Source organism: Engystomops pustulosus, chromosome 1, assembly GCF_040894005.1.
Source record: "Engystomops pustulosus chromosome 1, aEngPut4.maternal, whole genome shotgun sequence".
NCBI lineage: Eukaryota > Metazoa > Chordata > Amphibia > Anura > Leptodactylidae > Engystomops > Engystomops pustulosus.
The window spans coordinates 258012447-258031150 of NC_092411.1; the positions used below are offsets into that span (position 1 = coordinate 258012447).

Here is an 18704-nt window from a genome sequence, read left to right on the forward strand (position 1 = left end):
TTAAGGGGGCAAAAGAGGCATTGTTTTACTTTCCCCACCCTGGAAAACACATTTGCATATTTCCCAGTTTCCTCTTGTGGAGCACCAGTGGCTATAAGTCTCCACACTCCTGTAAGCGGCCTTAATTGAGAAACTTGCCATAAGGAGAACTCTTACTCCCTGGCCCTAGGATTGAAACACTCATGTTTCGGCTCCATAACTTCCTCATAAAGTGAAAAATAGTCCAGGACGATGATTAAGGCATAAAGCTGAAATGTGTCAGCCCTACTATGCTTTACACATCCCATTGCCAAGATGCTATTTTAACAGGCTGAAATGAATAAATATTTTTAACAGTGATTAATACTATCAAGTGTTGGACTACCTCTTTTCTCTGTGATTATGTCTACATCCGTTGAGCTCCTAGCATCTCCGCGCAACAATGATCTTGATTAAACATACCCTGTGAGCTGCTATGCTTCTTATTTCACTTTTTAAAGTTACTCTATTCTTTCAAAGAATTTAAAAATAAATGGACAACAGGTTCCTCCCTAGACATTCTAACATCATGGCTGACTGTTTTGACAAAAGTAACGTCCAGTTGTCAATTTATACATAAAACTGTAGCATGAATCACATATGACTGAAACAATACAGAGAAATAATAATACAGTAAGTCTTTCAGAATGGTTATTTCATAAAAAATCAAGTATTAACTAAGAAGATATACAATTTAACCTGACAGGTCCTGCACATGCCTTATATAAATTATTATCAGATATAAAAGCAAATGATTGGGTATTTTGTATTAGAGTTTATGGATGGAGAATGGAGACATCAATGCATACATTATATGTTATTTATCCAAATATGAAGCCAGGACTGGAAAGATAAAGCCAAAAATGCTGATATATAAACATGCAGTCCCTGAGTTGAGTACAAGATAGGTTTGTTAGGGTTTGTACTTAATTTGAATTTGTATGTAAGTCGTAACTGTTTGATTGCTCCTACCATATTCTGCAATACTACTGTATTGCAGTATATGGAAAATCTGAAAAAGTATGTGCCACTGGCACAATGTTGGACATCTTCAGAATCCAGGCTATCATGGCAACTGACTATCAATTCCAAGATGGCGGCGCCCATGGTTCACAGGGTAAACAGTAATAACTGCAATACATCCAAAAAAATTCACGGTCCAGCCAGGTTCCACGACAACATTGAACTTTTATTCGGTTACATCATAACCACTCCATAAAACTGTGTATGAACGTCAACGCATTTCAAGTGGAGAACCACCCTTACTCATGACACCCCCCCCCCCCCCAAACCTCTTGCCTGCTGGCGGGGTTTTTTAAAGTTTGTATGTCGTGTAACTAAACTATATATGTCATGAGTAAGGGCGGTTCGCCGCTTGAAATGCGTTGACGTTCATACACAGTTTTATGGAGTGGTTATGATGTAACCGAATAAAAGTTCAATGCTGTCCTGGATCCTGGCTGGACCATGAATTTTTTTGGATGTCTGCATGCCTTGGCAGTAAGGTGGCCCGTCCCGGATCCGATACAACAGGCAAGTTACGGGGTGATGAGCTGGAATCTGCACTTTCTATAACTGCAATACACAGGAAACACTAGGTCTGTATGAAAAGGTCTCAGCCCTTGAGCTCTCTTCATACATCCTTAACAGCTTCATGACATACACATACGGCATGTAGCGTTAAGAGGTTAATGTCAAGTATGTAAATAATAATATTACATTCTTATGTAAGTTAAAGGAAAAATATTAACAATTTAGTCTATACAGCACGCAATAACATTTAGTTTTATGCAAGTTTTTGTACAATTGCTAAATTCGAATGAACGATCCATCCTAATGAAGGAAACCAAGCAATGTGCTATGATGGTATGGCTATAAACAATATACATTTGTTACTTAAAAACCAATTCAATTGTGTATATGTCAGGGTAAAGGCTAAGGCCTAAGGTTCCTAAACGTCCTTCTACAACAAAACAATAGTGTTATAAATTACATCTGGTAGATAAGATGACCTGTTAAAATATTCTGACATAACATTGTTGGTATGCGATCTCTCTATGTAGCCACATCCATACACACAAAATAGATGGAGATGTAATACAGAGTAATAAGAGGTTTCCATTGTTTTAAAGTTACTGAAACATTCCAACATTCCATAAAAGAAATCTTCTACCTCAATTCAGTACAATTGCAATTCACATTGTGACCACTACAAAGCCACATATAGACCCATATATCAGAGCCACTACCAAGTTTAGAAAAAAAAAATTCTTTATTTATATAGCACCTACAGATTACACAGCACTGCACAGAGCATGTCAAATTGGTCCCTGTCCCCACAATCTAAATAACCTACCAGTATGTTTTGGAGTGTGGGAGGAAACCCACGCCTGCAAACTCTTTGCAGATGTTGACCCAGGTGGGATTCAAACCCATGACCCCAGCACTGCAAGGCAGAAGTGCTGCTCACTCAGCCAGCATGCCACCTGAGATGTATATATAGTTTAAAGCTGCTCCTCTCGCACTACGTTTCTAAATATTTACTGTGCAGTTTATACAATAGTGTATAAGGCTGAATTCCTTTATCGTTTAAAAGGCCATGAAAATCAACTCCTAGGATTGAATGAGAACATCTTCAGATAATATAAAAATGTAAAATGTAGTACAATAAACAATAAAGTTAGGTAATTCCATACTTTTAAATGCAGATGATGAAAGGGTTAAAATCCCATTCTGCTCTTTGGCTTCTAAATCCTTTTTTTTCCCCCCACTGAGATAACTGACCTTTTCTAATCATAAAGTAATTCCCCAGATTTTAATTTCCTGGAATTAAGTTTAATTGTTGCCAGTCTAGTGGTAATCCAGTTAAATCCTTGGTTAGTCGCTGATTTAGTTAGATCAGTCAAACAGTGACAGACCTTTCAGCGGAGGATGTTTTAATATGGGATTCCTGAAGTGGTATAGACATTAGGATGTAGAACACATTTAAGCTGTCTAATTGTTCTGCTGTTCTAATGATTAAGTATTAATCTGTCACAATGTCAAATTGTTCGTTTACATTTTTTTTTCGGTAAAATATGTCTCCGCTGAATGAATCTCGAAATCCTTTCGCTGAGACAATACATTGTGCAATTAGGACGTCTTCAGTCTCAATCTGAGAAAAAAAAATAATTAATCAGAACTCCTCAGTCAACATCATTTCCAGGATAATCACAGTAAAAATGATGAGGCTGCAGCAATGTGAAGTCATACGCTGTGCACAGCAGACAGGTAATATTCCTTATCTATCATTCTTCCTTGTCACACAATTAAAAATAAATTCTCTGCCACACGGGTGATATTTGTAAGATCCGTCCGGGGCGAAATACATTACTGTAAGGGAAAAGAAGATTGCAAGGAAAAAAAAATGGATGTATGGGAAGACACACGGATGGATGGGCAGAGGGATGGATGGTAGGATGAAGAAAGTAAGTATATAATACAGTGAGCATACACAGGCTGCAAGCTGCCCAGGGCATTGCAAGGAGATATGTGTTAAATTAGTAATTTTCTACATCTCATTATCCATTCTAGCTAGCAGGATGCTTAGGGTTATGTGTGAGTAGATGTCTTTTTTATTTTATTGTTTTTAATTCTCATATGGTCATGTTTTATATTATTCTTTATTTTCGCTAAGAAAATAGCTGTGCAATTATTATTCAAAGAGATTTACCACCAGGATCATGGACTGAAAACCAAGTACACTTACATGCTAGTCAATAATAATAATAATTGTTTAATTTATTTAGCGCCTAGAAATTACATAGCGCTGCACAGAGCTTTCCAAATTGGTACCTGTCCCCATGGGGCTCACAATCTAAACAACCCACCAGCATGTTTTTGGAGTGGGGGAGGAAACCGGAGTAGCCGGAGGAAACCCACACAAACACGGAGAGAACATACAAACTCTTTGCAGATGTTAACCTGGGGACTTGAACCCAGGACTACTGCGCTGCAAGGCAGTAGAGCTACTCACTCACTCTTTAGTCTTCCTATAATCTTGTTTATAAGAAAAAAAGGAATTCAAATTATGCAAATGAGCCCAAGTGGCTCCAGGATCTATTAAAATCTACGGAGCCTGGAGACTCTCAGGTTCATTTGTATAATTGTAAAAGCGTTATAAAAAAAAAAAACAGGGCACAACAAGCTAAAAGAAGAGCAGATCCTGAGAGAGGGGGGACACACCAACATGTAAGAGTGCTTGGTTTACAATTCTTGATCCTGATGGTAGATGTCCTTTAAGTTAAGATAGAAGGTACCTGAATTAAAAAATGAAATATTAAATGAATATCATTATAAGTATTATTATTGTTAATAGTATGAATAAAGGTTGCCCTCAATCCTCAGCAGTAGAGATGAGTGGATCCGAACTTCACATTTGGCTTCGGGCTTCAAAGGTGCCCCATGCAAACCGGACATATTGCCAGATTGGCTGCTTAACAGCCAATCTGGAAAACGTAAGCCCCTAGCAGCTAGCCATGGCTCCAATAAGCTAGGAGTACCCAAACCCTAAACCCCGAATGAGAAGTTTGGATCTGTTCATCACTCAGCAGCACTGAGATGTGCAAACTCCCCCAACCCAAAATATAAAAAATATGATAATCATAATTAAAAGATCTAAGAAAAGAGTCAAAAAAATTGTCAACGTTCAAATGGACAAAAAAAAAAGAATAGAGTGGCAGAAGAGAAAACAGTGAGAGACCAATTATAGGGTAATAATGTTCAGGATAAATAAAGGGAAAAAGGGAAACTTACTATTATGGTGGTGCTACGGATAGGCACAACACTTTTCGAAGTTTTTGCATAATAGCATATGGTACTGACTTCAAATTGGGATGGATCATCTGTATTTATTTGCCATACTAGAGAAGATCTAGCTTTCAGTGTTCTAGTGTGATCTATAAGTTTGGTCTAAGTTTGGTCTACAAATGATGAAGTAAACAATTATTTTTGAGGTCTTGAAATCACGGGCAGATTTACTTACCCGGTCCATTTGCGATTCAGCGGCGCATTATGTGCGGAGGATTCGGGTCTTCCGGCGATTCACTAAGGTAGTTCCCCCAATGTCCACCAGGTGTCGCTGCTGCGCTGAAGTTCGTCTAAATGCACTGAAGTTCACCAAGCCAGGCCTGGGTGCAAGTAAGCACGTATCAAGCAACACTTTTTTTTTTTTTTAATGCTGCGGTTTTTCCGAATCCGTCAGGCTTTCATACGGAACCAACCCCCCCCCCCCCCCCGTTGCGTTGCGTGCATGCTGGTGCCGATGCGCCACTATCCAAATGCCAAAAACCCAATTCAGGAAAAATCGTCGCAAAACAGAAAAATTTGGGTAACCCGCCGTAAAATCGCAATTCGAGCCCTTAGTAAATGACCCCCTATGTGTTTCTGGGTATAAAACCCCTTTATAAAGTGGAAAATACTGATGCCGAGGGCAGGTATATGCATAGACCCAGAACCTTCAAAAATAGAAACTTGTTTACTTCATCATCGTGCCTACCTTCTTGACCTGAGTGTGCCAACCTAAAAGACCTCAGTTGAACAAACACAGAGGCTGTCACATAATACTCCTCAAACAATCAGCAGCATTCATGTCCATGCCAAAACTTCCCCAATGTAAAATGTAAAAAAAAAATTTACTATAACAATAAAAAATAAATATATTACTGAATAAACTGCTGAAAAGGTGCCATAGGGAGAGTCTGGTACATAAAACCTCTATATGTTCCCTTACATTGTATCCTCATACCATCCCTTTCTTTCCTTGGTTTAACTTGACGGACTTATGTTTTTTCTCAACAATACTAACTATGTTACTATGTAACCTATATTGGCATTTGTTGTAGAAAGAAATTGCTTGTTTTTAACCAAAATCCACTTTCATAGTATTTAATAATTGTATTATTCACTGTAGTGTCCATTCCTATTGTTTTCCACGTACTTCCACTCTCACTTAGGTAACAATCCTTGTATTTGCTTTCCTTTTATCTTATCGCAAATTGCTGAAAAATGGGAGAAAACAGTTTTTCTTAGAAATGAGTCATTGATCTAACATTATGGATTGCTTTTAGCCACATGGTCATAGTCTACCTTGTTCTCCACCATGGATTAAGTTGTAAAGCAGCTGTTCCATTTCCTAAGCTACAACAAGGTATTGGAATCTTCCCTTCCCTGTTATCAATGCCCCTGCCTCCAATTCTGGATTTCTATCTGCTGTTTGTATATTCCCAGGCAGTTACATGATTTTCTAGACTGCTGATTTGCACATTCACTAATCCATGACAAATTCAGTTAATTTAAACCGTACAGAGAATTTCAGCTGAGCCGTCGTCTATGGGGGAAAATCAGCTGTAACAATTACACCGGCTTTATTTCTTACAGATTGTAAAGTATACTTCCCATTGGCAGAGAAATGCTTTCATTATTCTCAGTCAGGTATTGTTTTATCATCTGATTTTATATAGTAACATTGTAGCATAGTATATTTCATTAGCAGTCACCAGGCGTCTTTAATACCAGCACGTTCTACTGTATGGGAATATTAAAATCAATCTAGGCTTTCAAAGGGAATTTACATAGATTTTTTTGTTTCAAAGACTTCATTGTAATTGCACTTTTCAGGTGAATAGAAGGTCACATAGAAATGCGTCTCGGTAGACCTGCTCAGATGGTTCCATATATTGCATTCTAACACTTTCCTCTTTGTTCTGGGTCTATAGATGTGTCTACACTTACCTGAAATGTGGATTCAATACAGTATGACAACAGAACTCGGGGAACATTACTAATGGGTAGCGTCAAATTACAACGATGGTCAATCATATAATCCTTATTTCATGATAAGTTAAACTAATAGAAAGGGCTTTAAAGTTTATGAGATTTATCTTCTATTCATATGTGTAATAAAATTTTAGTAAAGGTTAATAATGTTTGGTAAAGTGGTTTATGGGCCGTATACAGCTCCTAGGCTGCCTATATGTGTCTCCATGACTAGTGATGGAACAAAGTTTCAATTTTGGAAAACGTTGGGTTTATCAAAAGAAATTATGTGGTAGATTAATCATGGGTGTCTGAGAACAGACCTGTTCTAGTTGCTCTCAGTAGCCAATCAGAGCTCAGCTTTTTATTTTATAAACAGGAGTGGGAAAATTGAAAGATGAGCTCTGATTGGTTGCCTTGAGCAACTAGAACAGTTTTACTTGCAGACACTTCTGATAAGTCTCCCCTGATGTATCTAGAATACTCATTGTAGATAACGAAGAAATTATTGAGAATGTCAACAAATATTTTTGCCTTTACTGGAGGCAATGGTATAGATGTGAGGGGTGGAGAAGTGGACTAGGGGTATTCTGACACTCATACTGATACTTATACAGAGACCTTGCTAGTTGGATGTGTAATGTCTAATTTTGTTAAATCTCCATTGAAAATTTATGCAAATTAGCCCTCCTTTTGGATGGAAGAAAACTGTTTTGATACATCCTAAAAAAATTAATTAAAGGAAAATAAAAATTAATGGAAAATTAAGCACTATTTGGAAATTGTTTGCTGCATATGGCTTTAAATTTTCTGGCTAAATGGAAAAGGGTGTTGGCTTTGAGAATGGGGTGGGGTTTGAATCCAATAGGCCACATTTCACAAATGTTTTTATGTACAAAACAGAGCCCCTAACAATCATGTGTCATTTATAATATTCCTAATTTATATATGGCAGAGTAACTTTTGGATCCCCAAGGCTTCAAGACCTGCAAATGACTGCTACCTCTATACTCCCTATACGCCACGGCAGATCTAAGTCAGCCACCTAACATGTGATAAGATCTCACAAGAGTTAGGCTATAGATGGACCACATTTATCATCCAGCAACATCCACTGTAAAAAGAAATATATGCCTGTACACGTGAACCTCAGGGTCCAATTACTACAGACTGAAATTTTCTATCAGTAATTTTTCTCGACCATCCCTCAACGACATTGTGAAATAACATTGTGTAAGAGGCTAAAAGATCCATATCATGCCCAAATTCTTCCTTAAATTCCCCGCACAGCTACTGTGCTTAATTCCCGCTACCAGTTATGTTTGGTTGAGTAAGGTTACTATGGCATTGAAGCTAAGATGGCCTTCTACTGCGTTCCCTATTAAAGTCTGAAATGAAATGCATGTAACCCTGAACTAAGAGCAAAGGGATCACTGAATCATAGTTAATGTGCAGTAAAATACCTTCAAAAAGATAAAAAAAAGTTAAGAAACCTCTTTGCTGTGACATACATTTTAACTATCTGTTAAATAATGCAGGATTTCAGTGCCGAGGCATGTGAATTAGAGGAAGGAAATAAATATCTGGAGACTTCTTGTCTTTTTAAGTAACTGTCAGGAAAAAAATTGCAACAGTGAATGAAAAGTAACACAGATCAAGGGGATTCATTTGCCATTTATGCTATGTTAAGAAGTTCAATTTAATCATGTGAAATGATGCTTACTAAAAGGAAGGCCAATTAACGGCTCATGATATACCCACGTCCGTGAAAACTATACGCTTCTATTTTTCATCATTTTACTTCCGATGGTCAGCTGAATAATTCCAGGGAGGACTCTCCGGGAAAAGCTGAAATTATTTTGGAGGGATTCATTTATTTATTGATTTATTTTAGCAACGGTAAAATGTTTCTGCTCCCAGAAGGATGTAAATACTGTCTGATTAACAATCTAATGAGGAAAAGTGCTGAACTTCGGAATTTCAGCTGGAACGAGTCCGATTCGGATACGTTGTGTGGGCGATGCACCTGAGAGTCGAGCCGCTATAACATGCGTGAAGTGATACATCACTGACGGATCACTACTGACAGTATGTTGAGAAAAAGCTGAGAGGCTACTATTTTTTTTTTTTCTACATTCATATTATTGTTGCCCTTAATACTTCCATTATAAATTTAGCAGAAATAAGCTACTCATTATTAGTCATATCTGTAGTTTTTCATACAATGATCCCTTATGGAAGGCAAAGTCAAGGAGACCAATACCTTATCGATAGAGATAAGTAGACCTGAACTTTTGGGTGTGTACCGCACAACCCAGACATATTGCCGGATTGTCGGCTGTGCAGCCAATCTAGGGAATTGACACCCCTAGCTACTAGCCACAGCTGTGATTGCTCTCGCGTCCCGTGTCGTGCAGTACAATCCCGGACCCTAGACACAAACTCAAAGTTTCTTTCCAATCATTTCTACACGGATCAGTGTTATAAACATGTTATACCTTATAGTGCCCCAGAATGTGCTGTATTTCCCTTTAATAAATGCAATGGACTCTTTAATTCAGCCTTCTACAGAGTCCCTGTAGCTCACTAATATAACACCGACATTACGCACTTTGTGTGCTCATATACACCTCAATAACATATCAAAGACCTACAGATGTGCATTGGATGTATTATTATTTTGTAATTGAATATTATTGTGTACAATGGAATCATACAACTAAGAGATCCTATAAGGCCATAATATCATTGTGATCATGGCCTCTTCAAGGGGTTTCCCAGCTGTAACTAAAAGCTGCTTTATCACAGCAGTAGAAAAATTATCTGACTACTATGTTACAGCACAAGTCGACAGCTTTGGCTACTGGAAATCCTGCCAGTTGTTTGGTAAAGTGCATTTTGAGGAAAAGACACCATTGTCCCTAACCAATGGTTCATGCGTATTCTTTCGGTCACATCCAATTTTTGTGATTTACTCTAGATGTAACCAGACCTCAAATGTTATAAAGGTTGACAGCATCTGAAATGTGGCTACAGCCAATAGAGCAAGGTACCCAGAACCGAAACACAATGGTCAAGTAAGTTTTTACTTAACACTATGCTAGCAACTGTAAGTTATATGCAAAAAAACTTCTAGTATGAATTGGACCTTACAAGGGCTCACATTCTCAATCATATATGTTGTTTCCCTCAAACTGTACAAATTGTTGATCTCTATATATCTTTCATGGTCACATATATATAATTGTCAGTTCATAGATTTGGTACTAATTTGCCAATTTTTGAGCAATAAATCAAATCCATATTTTTCTCCAGTTGTCCTTGAAAATTGGTCCATGCAAAAAGTCTCCTAAAACACAAATTTAATTTTTTTTTTCTTAAAGATAAATTTAGTGTTATTGTTAGGGCTAGCATAAGGGCTAAGATTAACCGCAATCCCAACACTAACCCTGACCCTAAAATTATCTTTAACCTGAAACAAATTGGAAGAAATTAGATGAAACAAGAAAAAAAAAATTCATAAAAAATCTGTGTCTAGGGGATTGGAAAGTATTTTTTGGCTCTTTCCAAGACAATTGGAGCAACATCGCATTCAGACAGATTCAATTCAGACACAAAGCTAAAAATTTGTTCAAGATTCGAATCGCTGAAGGATTTTCTCATCTCTACTCACATTTTAAGAACATATTAAATCTCTTAGGTTTTAAGAAGAAGAAGGTTTTAAGAAGTTTACCTTCAGGTGTTTGTAAATTCATTGATTAAAATGTCACCATCATCATAACCTTAACCCAATGGACAGAAATCTCCTTCTATTGACAGTTGCCTACATTTGTCGCTGTGAGTTAAAAAAATAAATAATTCTAAACTATATTTTTCAAATGATACCACTGTAGATGACATTAAAAGGTGAATTAACATGAAACTGTCATTTACTGATCACATTTATTAACCCTGATTCTGTTTGTGCAGCCATGTGGTCAGATACTCATAAGATCTGCCATATGGCAATTCTTCACTGCTTAAATGTCACACAAATAAAAACTCTCATGAATTCCAAAAATATCCATACATTGAATTCAACATGCATGCTGCAATAATATAAATTGTCTCCAGTTTTGCATTAATAATGTAATAAAAGTAGAAACCGGCTCTAATTGGGATGCTGCATCTATAACTTTACTAGCCTACATGGCCTCATATCAACAATCGAAAAGAGATTGCTGTTATAAGTCCCCTACTAAAAATCACACTGATTCCACTTTATTTTGTTTGCTAATGAAAATACAGTAAAAGTAAAAAATTCAATTGTCAATTTACTGCTATATTGCATCTAAATTGTAAAATGAAGCAAGCCGTGTTACCAGGGTAACAGACTACAAGTTGTGTGTAGTCTAGTATTGTATACTTAGTGGCCCCGATTTATCAAAGCCTCTACACCAGTAGAACTGCATGTTCTTTTATGTGCAAATTGCTTCCTCGTGTACAGTATTTAAGAAGTGTCAGCACCAAATATGTGTCGCTGACGACTCAATTGTGTTGGGTCTGCGCTATACTCGATGCAATACAAAATTCTGCACTGAAAGGGGTGCACAGTCAGGCCATGTGCAGAGCCCAACAGAATTGTATTGCATGCCCTATGTAAAAGGTGCACCAAAAAAAATTGGTCGGAGCAGTTTGGGGCACCAGATTCATGAAGAACGTGCACCACAATTCCTGAATCTGGTGCAGCCTGCACACTCCACAGGCAAACTGCACATAGTACAGTTTGCATTGTTTTTGATGAATGTGGGCCAATGACTTTTGACTCATACTTTGTGTTAAAATATATTTGATATGGTACGGAAATTAAGGAATGTTGGAAACTACAAGATCAGACAACATAGAATTTTTTTGTAGTCTGTTACCATGGAGACACATAGGAGCCGTAGACATGGAATATCAGGAAATTGTTTAAAGAGTTGCTACATAATATTGGGTGTTTTATCCTTTTTAGACAAAGTGAAATCATTTGTAGAACAAATTTTATTAGCTACTTAACTTGAATATCTCACACACTTCTCTAAAAGTTTTTCATTGCAATACAGTGTGTTTAGAAATGTCTCTTCCTATCTCGTAACTGTGGTTTGCATTACCATTTTGCCTTTTTTTGGATATATGCTGAAAGGAGTTTTGCATGCCACATATTCCAAATCTATATATAAGCACAAAATTCTCTTTGAGCCATAAGGCCCTGAAGTTATGCAAAAATCTGTATTTGGGCTGAGGGAGAGAAGACTTTAAAAAGCAACGTAACAGATCTCTCCCTACTGAGAAATTCTAAATTTGTCCTGCCATCTCTGCCGAAATATCCACTGTGTTTTATTGTTTGCTTAGACAGTTGAGACAGTGTCCTCAGGAGTCCCCCATCTCCTCTCCTGAATCACTTACTTACACATGAGGTGTTAAGCTGTGACATGGGCATATTCACATGGCAGCCACACATCTCCAGATCACAATCACGTTGTCACCTTTCTAAATGTGACTCTGGGTATGTGAGGTGTTTGCTTGAGAATACGGCGCTTTTGTGACTGTCACCACATATTAAGGCCCTGCTTTGTGCTTTGGAGATTAGATGCTTGTAGCAAGAAGATACACAAAACATCCTGAGTGAAAAAAAAGACTGAATGAAGGCTTTCCATGCCAATGAAGACATGAAAAACAGCACTGTTCCTACAATAATGAAAATGCACAGACAAAAGAGTGTGACTAGCCATTGGGAACGGAGACGCTGGCGACCATTTTAAAAAAGAAGCTCTTTTAGGACTTCACCGATAGCTATGTGAATTGGAAAGTCTGACATTTTACTGGATTATCTTGTCCTTAAATCCACTTCGAGGACACTGTAGCATATAAATGGACTCGGGTGCTTTCAGTGAATTTTTTGAAAAATACCGTATAATGGTGGTGGCGGACCCATGGCATTGGTACAAGAGGTGGCACTCAGAGCCCTCTTTGCAGGCACTCAGGCTATTGACCCCTCACTGGGTTTACAAAATGTGATTCAGCCCCATGCACATGTCCACAGCAGCAGCGGACGTATACCATAAGCCACATGCCGGCTGGAGAAGGATGGGGTGAGTACAGCACACTCCTCCCCTCTCCACAGGGAAGTCGAGTAGCCATGCCATTAACGCAGGCAGAAATAGCCTCCCCCCCATATTTGTGGCACTGTCGCCTGGCTCCAAAGTGGCACAGAGAGTCAAAGGTGTGCTCACTGCACCTTGCCCGCATGCAATGCATGTCTATGGCAGCCATGAGCTAGCTACTGGTTTTGCAGCTATCTCATGGCTATCACCAAGCAGACATGTGCATGGGGCCTCAAGGTCCCCCTGCAAGGTATGGAGGGGGCAGGATTATCATTGTTCTGGAAGCTCCACAAATAATATGAAATTCCATTCCTTCTTTTTACTGTATTGGTGTCTTCAGGGCTCCAATATCATGAAAGGTGTGACAAAACAGGGAGCAAAATGTTACTGCTTATATTGCTGTGTTGGTACTTTGCAATAAAAATTTGAGTTTTGGGTTGCAGTTTGGCTAATCAATCTCTAAAAGGTTCACCATCACTGCCTTATAATATCTTTTAGCTGGTAATAGCAAAAAAATTAATACTGCGACTATACATCATTGAGATGCGCTACAATACCGCTAGCACCTCATTTCTACATAGCGTATCACAAACATAGAAATAATTCATGTTATTAAGTCACAATTACTGCTTGAGTTAATCTTTCTCTTTGCTGCAGGAAAATTTTAGCAAAACGTTGCAGAATCAAAAGTTTTTAACTGGTAAACTTTGTGTTGTTACATCAGCCCCTTTCACTTACATTCAAAAGCACAACTAAAATCTAGTTTCCTTATGAAAATTATATGTCGGACCTGTAACTACAATGTATCATCTACTGTACAGGTGTTCCTTGGTCCCCTGCAACCCCATTTAGTTACACGTTATCTGACAAAAACATCTTATTTCATACTATACTATCTCTACACTGGTAGTTTCTCACAATTAAGGCACATTAATGGAATTTATTGAATTATGGGAAAAAATCTTATGCCCCAATCACCCTGGTAAAATTAATTAAAACTGATCTCTGGTATGTATACAAGAATTGTGGTCCACATTGATGTTTTTTTTGTTTGTATTTCAGAAACATTGTCATATATTTCTTCATAGAACATCTGAGAAAAAGTCGGCCCCAAAAAACGAGTAACCAGAAAAGTCCCAAAATAGTACGGAGAACTTTTACTTCGCAACCCTAGTAAAAAGCCTCTCACTCAGCCAAACCAGTTCCCTACCCTGAACTGTAGGGACCCAACCAGTTCAAAACAGCTCTGTCTACAGTTGTGAATCTGTTCCTTCTGGATAGATATACTGGTTTGGTTTTAATCCTGCATCATGTCATAAGGCTGTCTTACAAGGCAGCTAAAAGAGACATGGTTTACCTAATCCCATCCAAAAAACATTTGCATATTTTCCTAGAATATTCTTGTAATTTTACAAGCTGTGCTTAGACTGTGGAAGGTGATCACTTTATCCTAGTTTAATCAAGGTGTAATTTGTAGCACATTTATTTTCAGTAACATTCGAGAGTTGGAAAACACAATAATACAAGCATTAAGAAGGTTATAAAACAAGTATCTGTCATCAGATGGAAAGGAATATATCAATCACCAGGTGGCATCAGTGAAAAATAATTGTCCACCAAAAAATACATACTCATAAAATGTCAGACTGAAACAACCCAATCTCCACTAAAAGCATACATTAATCCTTCACAGAGATATATAGAAGCTGTGATGCAATGTATTCCGGAGGAGGATACAACTTTTATCGGTGAAGCATATTTTCCAATACATTTACAAATAATATTCACAAATATTTAAGTAGTTCTTAAAGGTGATCTACATGTGAGAATCATAATAACTACTACTTGATATTGTGTTTAACTATTTAAAACATGGACACTGAAGACCTCTAAAGGTGTCCTGTGGTAACAGCTGCAAAAATATTATCCTATAAAGGCCCCATACACAAAAGATAGCTGCCAGCCTAAAGTTTGGGAATTCCTATTAGTGATGAGCAGACCAACTAAGGTTCGGCCAATGTGGACTTGATCCTCAAAATTATGTTCAGGGTCAGGTCTGCAGACTCAATTCAAAGCATGTCACCAATTTGCCTCAGAACCGATCAACCTCCAGGTTGGACTTACCTGGATCACATTGCGGGTGTAATGTATGAATAAATAGGTCTTGTAGCAAGTGATGCAAGAACAACCTCGTTGTTGTCAAATAAATTCCATCATCCATGGTAGGGGATTTTAGAAGGTCAGACTGTGGAGCTTAAATCATAAGGTGGGCCCAACATGGAAGAGACTTAATTCTGCTACACCTCGCAAAATGTCTAATTGAATTGAGATCTGGAAAATGGGAAGATCAAGTCCACAACTTATTATGTTCCACAGACCTTCCCTGAACACGTGAACAGTGTGGAAGGGCACATTGATATTCTGAAAGAGACCATTGTAGTTGGGGAATAGCTTTGCACTGAATGTTTAAGTAAGAGGTATGGGCATAAATGGCTATAAGTCTCCACAAGCCTACAAGGCGGCCTTAATTGGCAAAGTCTTCGGAAGGATAATTCTTACTTCCCAACCCTAGGTAAGAGGTAAGCTAACATGTATATCAGGGCCCAAAGTTTTCCAGCACAAGTTTGCATAGAGTATCTCATCAATGATTCAACCAATAACCAGATGTAAATGAAGATATGATCAGACCATGCTATCCTTTTCATTTTTGATGCTTGAAGGAAAGCAAGTCCCCTGATAGTCATTTCACATTTCTGGAAGCTCATGGGAATTTCAATCAGCCAACCGGTGTGAGATACCATCAACAACTTCCTATATCTATATCCTAGTTTCTTCGATTTGTGTGGCTTTGGAGGAACAGTATTATAGGAAAGCTACTGTCACTTGTGAATGTGTTTTGATTTCAATGTGTAGTTATATATATATATTAGTAGAGCCATGGAAAAGGTTAAAGTAGAACTCTCCTAAACAATAGCCATGCATATTCTGTACTGATTATGTATTCATGCTTTCATGAAAGGAAATCCTAGTCTTATCCCATGACTACTTTGCTGACTCCGGTTTCTATGGTAGTTGAGATAAAAGCCAAGGTACCCACTATAGAAAGGCACATTATGTGTAACAAAATTACATAGTAAGTGAGCTTCAGGAAAGTGCTACAAATACCTGTGAAATAAGGCTTGACCTTGACCTAACACTTGTTATGTGCATTGAATGGCTGCCATTTAAATTACACACCAAGCAGCCAACACATTCTACATAAAGATTGTTCCTGCGAATAAGAGGAATTTCATCAATACTGAGCATCTATTTCTGGAACTGACTATAGCAAAATACAGCAGCTTCCTTTCAGATCTTTCGAAGATCATTCAGTAGGAAGAAAGCTTAAAGAAAATAGCTATCTCAGGAGGTCCCCATAAAATTGCATACTAAATGGATACAAAATGTTTTCTTGGGACTTCTAAAATTCCATGCACTATTATGAAAAACACTGACTAGGACTCATCCTGCATTTTTTGAGCCAAAGCTAAAAGTGCTATGAAAAAAATGCATTAAAAACTGTACCAAAAGCTGCCAAAAAATGCAAGATTGACCCTTGCATCAAAAAGTTTAGTCCAATCTGCTGTTGAAAGTATCGACCCAAATTTAAAAGATATACAAGATCTTGTGGACAGAGGATATATTTTATTCCTTTTATCACTTTTTTATGGAACTGCCAAGGATAGCCAACTACAGTCTTCATCTATCACCAGCAGACCCATATAGAATGCATGAAGATTGGGGATAACTTAAAGAGAATCTGTCACCAGTTCTTATCCCACTGAACTACAAGGCTTCTCACATGGGGTGTGAAATGATCTTTCTAGAATTCCCTCTTTTATGTGAAATCTCGGGCTTTTACCAATAAAAAACCTCCTCCAAACTCTGGCCAATATGACTCTTCTCATCTCATTTTCACATTAGATAAGTCAAGTTCAGTAGTTGGTGGTGGGGTGTCACATCAGAAGCGCCTACATTCTGTTCTGTAGTACCTAAATACATGCTTCTGGTGTCATATTAAAGGAAAGAATCTTATTTTCTAGATCCCACAAGGTGTATTGTTCTTTGAGCTTCAGAACTGGACGTAGAAGCATATAAAAATAGCTGGGCATTGGATCTTTATCTGCAGCTTGCATGTCCATGTCTTTAGCTGCCTATTTTACTGGTTCTGTAGCTCAAAATGCCAAATGATGACACAAAGAGCTTGTTTCTAGGTGCTACAGAACAGAAGATAGGGGCTTCTGCAACCATTAAACTTGATTTATCTCATTTGAAAATTTGGAAGGAAGAGTCATATATGCTTAACTTTGAGGGAGTTCTTTATGTAGATAAATGAGTGAGATTTCATGAAAAGTCATGTCATACCTGACCTTGTAGTTTACTGGACTAGTAGTTTACTGGGGTAAAACCTGGGGGCAGGTTCTCTTTAAGTAATTTGCTTCTAAAAATCTACACTGGCGTTTACAGTGGGGAGATGGTTGGGTCGAACCTGGAACCGATCCTGAACTTTTAATAAAGTGGGGTTAGGTCCAGGAAACCTGAATCAGCAAAGTTCAGTACGAACCCGAACTTTGTGGTTCAGTTCCGCTCATCACTAGTCCTAACCGTGTTTCCAACTATGCAGGACCATCTTGGACCTCCCACCATGTGCCACAACAGTAAGCTGCTCTGCAGTAGCTTTGATGGATCTGTTAAGGCCATGGACTATGTTGGCCTATTGTTTCGTCTTGTGACTGCTATGCTTATTCCCTGCTAATTTCTTATTGGTCTGAAGTAAGGACTATGCTTGATGCCATATTGTTTTGTGCAGAGTCTATACATACAGCATACATCTCTATGGGCCCATATAATATCCATAGACTAGAATTATCCTAAACCCATCAGTGTAACGGACTGATGCAGTTTGTGTTCTGCGAAGGAAGAAACTTTATTCAAGATTTTATTTTTGCAGTATATTATTTCTAAAAAGTTGGCAGCAGATGGTAAATATCCCCCAGGTCACCAAAGTATAAAATGCTTTTTGTACATTAAAAAAAACGAATGTTTCCTGATTCAGAATTGATTTCTGCAAAATATTTTAAGCCGCTAGACTGATTTCCCACTTGGCTGGTGATTGAAACCAATGGTTACTCTTCTGAAATAGAGTGAAGGTTAAGCTGCCGTAATGTTATTAAATCTTTCTTAATATCGGGCATTATTGAACGGAAAGACAAACAGACGGATTGGTGAAAGCAGCCATAAAAACTATTCATCATAGTGAAGTGCTATGCTGCTGAAAATAAGATCGTAGAACATAACCGATTCTTGCACCCATCACCAAAGCCACATTACAATACATCATACTGGGTCTAAATTTGGTTTGACACTGAGCGGGTGCTATGTGGCACCAAAATATGTGGCTTGATTTCCACTGAAGAAAGTGTCCACTTTTTCTCTAGTAATAATGAATCAGGACATGTTTGCTTCACCTGATACATTGTCTAAAATTGGAACTTCAAAGGCTACTTTCTGATACTACATCAACACAAGCAATTTAATCTTAGTAAGAAATCCCACTTATTAAACCTGACAGGGCACCTGTGATGTGAAAACCTTTTCTGGTGACTGCCTCTTGACGTTCATCAAGAGAGTGCCGTATAAGACATATTTTCTGTATATTCACACTTTTTTGTCAAGTATATAATTCCACATGTGTTAATTCATAGTTTTGATGCCTTTAGTGTGAAT

At 37.9% G+C, this 18704-nt stretch overlaps 1 protein-coding gene across 7 annotated transcripts in view; it reads right to left on the minus strand.

The window, feature by feature from the left end:
• Positions 1-18704, minus strand: part of PCDH7 (protocadherin 7) — a 620030-nt gene that overhangs the window by 31043 nt on the left and 570283 nt on the right. The gene's annotated exons all lie outside the window — the stretch shown is intronic.